This window comes from Conger conger, chromosome 13 (genome assembly GCF_963514075.1).
Source record: "Conger conger chromosome 13, fConCon1.1, whole genome shotgun sequence".
Lineage (NCBI taxonomy): Eukaryota > Metazoa > Chordata > Actinopteri > Anguilliformes > Congridae > Conger > Conger conger.
Window position 1 is genome coordinate 6,927,958 of NC_083772.1, and position 5,673 is coordinate 6,933,630.

A 5,673-nucleotide genomic window follows, 5' to 3' on the forward strand; every position below is an offset into this window, starting at 1 on the left:
CAGCATTTTTCTCAATGAACCAATTCCATTTAAGTAGCTTAGTTGAACATTATTTCACTGAATTAACATTTCAGTTAATCTGAAAATACACAAATTCATATCCAAGTTTAATCTTTAAAATGTGATTCATAACCAGAGGTTTCAGAGGAATGGAGTGCAAACAACTATATTATCAAGATGACAGGATTTCTCTCCTGGCACTGAGCGCTTTGATGACACACCACTCAAACACTGGCACAGTTCTGCTTATTTTGATATTTTCAGCTGAGGAAAAGGTTAAAACTGTCATGGTACAAAAATGGATTTCCCATTCGGCATCAATGTTACACCATAGGCAATTAAAGGAGCAGAGCATCAGTCTCACAGATGAAGCGGAAGGACAAATGGCAGCCTGCGTCCACCCACACATTCTCACCACGGTAAGTAAGTGCACAGTCTGCACCTGAGTTTTTGACTCTGCTTAGTGTGTAATGATCATTTGGTTCTCCACTCCTCCAGTAGCTGTAATAGAGTCAGAGAGACTGAATGAGACACAGAAGCCCTGCTTCTCTCCTGTTTCCTACAGAGACACAGTGACTCCTGCACATTCTCTGTCTATTACAGGCTATGATAGTGCACTGTTTGACACTGCAGACCCTGAATAAATCAAGCAGAGTTTAGAGAGTGAAAATGTATCCTGTTTGAAGATAAATCTGAATTGCACTGAAAACATTCAAATCATCCCCATCATACAAACTGTACAATATTATTAATGAAGAGGGTGAAGTTCACATATTCACAATAAATAATGAACAGAAATATATGCAAAGCATGAACACAAACCAAGGACCAACTATTGGCACTGGAACATTCATATTTCTGATCTGTTCAGAAGTTGTTTCAAATTATGCAGCATTGTGTCTGTCTGTATATTTATGCCCAGTACTGTGTGTGCAAGGAATCTTACTTTTTCTGCAGGGGGGTTCCATCCACCCAGAGCCAGGTGCCCTCATTTTCTGAGTCACTCAGTCCAATCCAGTTCAAATCTTGTATGTATTTGTTGATGAACTCCTGAACACAGACACACAATGACTCTCACTGCTCACTCTGCTGACAGAGACACTGAGAGACACACAGTCCTGTAAGATTTAACTAATTGTAAGACAATTTTATACTTGTCACAAACCTATCCCCTGTCCCCACAACTATCTCCTGTCCCCACAACATTTGACCCCACAATAAAGTACACACACTTGTCTGATCCTCTGAGTCCATTGACACCTTAACCTGACTAAAGGCCTTTATTCATTAGACCCAGCTCATTGGTCAATTTGGATGCAAACATCTGGAGGTGATTGGTCAGAAAGGTTTGTTTAGTTTAAAATAAGTTGATTTTGTTAACGATTGGGTGTCAGATACTAAGCAGCAGCATGAGCCACACCACACTGATAAACAAACTTCACTCAAAGTACTCATCCTGAATATTGATCAGATTGCAAGAAGCAACATGATATGAGAATCACAATTGTCTTTAAGAAGGCTGTAGTACGTAGAAGTATGAATTTATGTCAAATTTCTCTCCCCTACCCACTCACTGCCTCATCCGTTCACTCTTTCACAGAACCTTACGTGCTCCTCGTAACTCTCTATAATCACCAGGTCAGCTCCCCGTCTTAAGCAGTCACTGTGACTGTTCTTCCAGCTCTTCCCCTCGGTGGAGAAGTAGTAACACTTGGAAGAAAACTGCTCCCAGCCCTGTGGACAGGGCTTGCACAGTCTCTCTGTACATGAAGAACAGGCAACAGGTTCTGTGAATTATCTTTACACTGAGCAACAGAATGAAAGTAAAAGACTAAAAGCTCTTCTGCAGATAACCAACAGAGGAACACCACTCACTCTGTGAATTGTCTCTGGGACAGTACTGCTCCATAAAGAGGAGTTTCTTAGATACTGCATTGTTTTCTCTCTGTAGCTGGTCCTTGTCCCTGTTCAAGGTGCTGCTATTGGCTCTGAGCTCCTCCTGGCCTCTCTCCAGCATTGAATATTTCTGAAACAGGCTTGTGTCTAATATACAAAGGGAAAATGCATTCCTTAGAAACAAATCTGTGAATTTGACCATATTTCACCACTGTTCACTATGTTACTGACAACTGCATCATATATCTTTACAGTTAATTAGCTGAGACCTTTTATCCAAAGTGACTTACAGTTGATTAGACAAAGCAAAGCACAATCTGCCCTGGAGCAATGTGGGGTTAACGACTTAGCCCAAGGACCCAACAGCTGTGCCAATCTTATTGCGGCTACTCTGGGGCTTGAACCACCAACCTTCCAGGTCCTAGTCATGTGCCTTAACCACAAGGCTACCGGCTGCCCCATGTTGACCAAGATATTAATTTACAATATGTAGTTACAAAAAAAGAGAAGCCATGTATTTATGTACAGAGTGTTAGAACATTATAAGCAATGTTTTTGTTTATTTAGGCTCTGTAATGATATTTCTGTATATATTTAACAATGGGCATTTCAGGATGCAGAATGTCAATGACACTTATGTCAATCACACTGACAAACAATGTAGTCATACACATTTAAAAACAAAATATGATAAACATTGATCATGGCATCAACATCTCATTTTAGATCCTCAATAATAACTTCCTTATTTATATTTTATTTTATGTCAATATTTCTTCTTTATTTCTCTTCAGACAAAGATTATTGGGAAAAAACACCTGTGAAATTTTGATGAACATACATCAACTAGTATAATGGCCAAGGCATTCTGCCTGGGTGAAAAAAATGTTTTTCATCAGGGTCATAAAAAATAGGTGGCAGACAGTATATACAGTCACTGAGCACTTTATTAGGAACACCTACTTACTCGTGCCATTATCAAATCAACCAACTGTGTGGCAGCTGTACCATGCATAAAATCATGCAGATACAGGTCAGGAGCTTCAGTTAATAATCACATCACCCATCAGACTGGGGAAACAATGTGATCTCAGTGCCCACAGCAGAAGACCAATGAGTCTAAAAAATTAGTCTCATACATACCTAATAAAGTGCTCTCTAAGGGTAAATGCCAAACCTTTCCACATGTATTTCCAAACTGATAGATGCACATTCTATTCTATAGCAGGAGCTAGTGTTAATATGCATTGGTCATTCATTTGCTTTGTTCTAGCCCATTTAAAAAAGGCCTTTTATCTTTTTTAAATCCTGATGCCCTCTCCACAAGCTACAGTAAATTGCCTAAAAATGGCATTGTACCAGGATTAGAATAAAGTGACACAGACAGTGTGATATACTCACAGAAGACACCCAGGACTATTGTGGCAGCCAATAAGAGAGCACACAGCAGCCCCAGACACACTGCAGCCAGCCTGTAGGGGTGGGAGCTTTGTTCCCTTTTCTCTGTGGTCAAGAAAACAGACAATTTAAGCAGAATGCAAATCTTTTTTTTTAAACCGAACTTATCGTGGTAAATTCAAGATTTGCGAGAGAGGGTGAAACCTCACTACTGCAAGCACTACTATTACCACAGTGGCTCTGAAGTGCAAGCCACAAAAACAAAAAGAATGCCCAAACGATAGCTTGCTGCCATGAAATGCACATAGAGGCTCTGAAGTACCACACACACACACACACACACACACACACACACACACACACACACAAATTCAAACTAATAAGCCAACTAACAATGTTAATGTTAAGCTGAGTTAATATTTTAAATGAAAAACAAATTCAACAAAACTTACTGAACCAAACAGTAAATGGCTGATGCTAAATCAAGTCTGCAGCAAACAATGATGATGCATTTCTGTCATGTTTTTGTTTCTGTTGTTTCTGTTTTGTTTCTGTTCTGTACTTGCACTTCAGTACTGACCTGCTGAACCAAAGAGGGCCTTACTGCCCTGCTGAACCACAGTGGGGCTTACTGACCTGCTGAACCACAGAGGGGCTTACTGACCTGCAGAACCACAGTGGGGCTTACTGACCTGCTGAGCCACAGTGGGGCTTACTGATCTGCTGAACCACAGAAGGGCTTACTGACCTGCTGAACCACAGAGGGGATTACTGACCTGCAGAGCCACAGTGGGACACTGTGCAGGAGGAGGGATGGTTGGTAGGTTTCACCTCAGAATAGGTTACATCTTCATCATGAGTTACTGAGAGAGAACGGGGGCGGGGGTCAGTAATCTCATTTCTTACTTCATTCGGGTCATTCAAGTTCCTCTCCAATATAGTATATACACACTCACCGTGATCTTTATTAGGAACACTTTTACTTTATTACACCCACTTATTCATGCAATTATCTGGCAGCAGTGCAATGCATCCAATAATGAAGATATGGGTCAGGAGCTTCAGTTAATAATAACATCAACCATTAGAATGGGGAAAAAATGTGATGTAACTTTTTTCAGTGAACTCATTGTTGGTGGCAGACAGGGTGGTTTGAGTATCTCAGAAACTGCTGATCTCCTGGGATTTTCATGCACATTATGTTTGCAAATAATGGTCAAAGCTGACAGGGAGGTGACAGTAATGCAAATAACAGTGGTATGCAGAAGAGCAGTTCTCTCTAAGTGGATAGGCTACAGCAGTAGAAGTCTAAAGTCTAATGAATACCTAATAAAGAGCTAGGTGAGTGTATATAGTGTGTGTGTGTGTGTGTGTGTGTGTGTGTGTGTGTGTGTGTGTGTGTGTGCGTGCATGCGTGTGTGTGTGTGTGTGTGTGTGCGTGAGCCCATGTGTGTGGGCGTGTGTGTCAACATTGCCAATGAACAGTCATCACTAGTTAAGACATTTCCTGTTGAATGATGCATCACAGACAACACGGCTTGTGTGCCTTCTAACACATATATGTAGTGTCCTGCACTGTGGCCAATTTCCGTGTTAAATCTATATCTTTACATTTGAAATAAAAAATTTAAATGTTAAGGAAGACAGCATTAAAATGTATAGGAGAGAAACACAGAAGCAAGGGAAGGAAAAAAAGGAACATAAAATCTTTTGTTTCTATTTTCAAAATAGAACCGAGTAGGCAGGGGTGTGGCCCATCCTGTTAAGGCTCACAGTGGTGCTGCTCAAAAACATTAAAATACAGAAATATCTTTATGAATAAAGAGGCATATTTGAATATAGTCAGAATGACACGGCCAACTGCTTGTACCCTCATACCTCTTTGGTCTGAAACCAGCAAACCAGAAAATTGCGGATACCTATTGAGCACCGTGACATTGCCTGACCACTAACAGAACAAGAGATAATTAATGACAATGTGCCCACATATTCGCTAAAAGAGAGAGATTGAAGATTACTTGATAGAAAATGCAACGTTAACGATATGTTAACGATGACATAACAGGTTGTACAGAATTCAACGACTCACCTGCAGGCTCCTGCTTCAAGTTCTTCTTGAATTTTACCGATGAATAAAGCACACCCTCACCCATTGGGGCGAAGAAAGACCCTGAACCACGGAGAGCAGAGAGAGAAAGAGCAAGGGAGGACAGGAGAATCAGAACAGCAGAAAAAAGGAAGTAAAACAGTAGGTGGTTTATACAGTGTTAGCCGCAGATATTCTCTCTCTCCCTCTCTCCCTCCCCGTGTACTTAAACCTTAAAGTTAATTTAGGAACCCTTCCTCTGTCAACAGTTTATATTTAACCCTAGAATCCTC

The 5,673-nt window shown here is 40.7% G+C and overlaps 1 long non-coding RNA gene across 1 annotated transcript; it reads right to left on the bottom strand.

Moving 5' to 3' along the window:
* LOC133107261 (uncharacterized) lies at positions 1-1,757 on the bottom strand. Its single transcript, XR_009704584.1, has 3 exons — positions 1,609-1,757; positions 947-1,050; positions 1-501 (listed from the first exon to the last, which is right to left on the bottom strand). It is a non-coding gene; the product is annotated as an uncharacterized LOC133107261 (long non-coding RNA).
* Between the last annotated feature and the right edge of the window lie 3,916 nt (positions 1,758-5,673).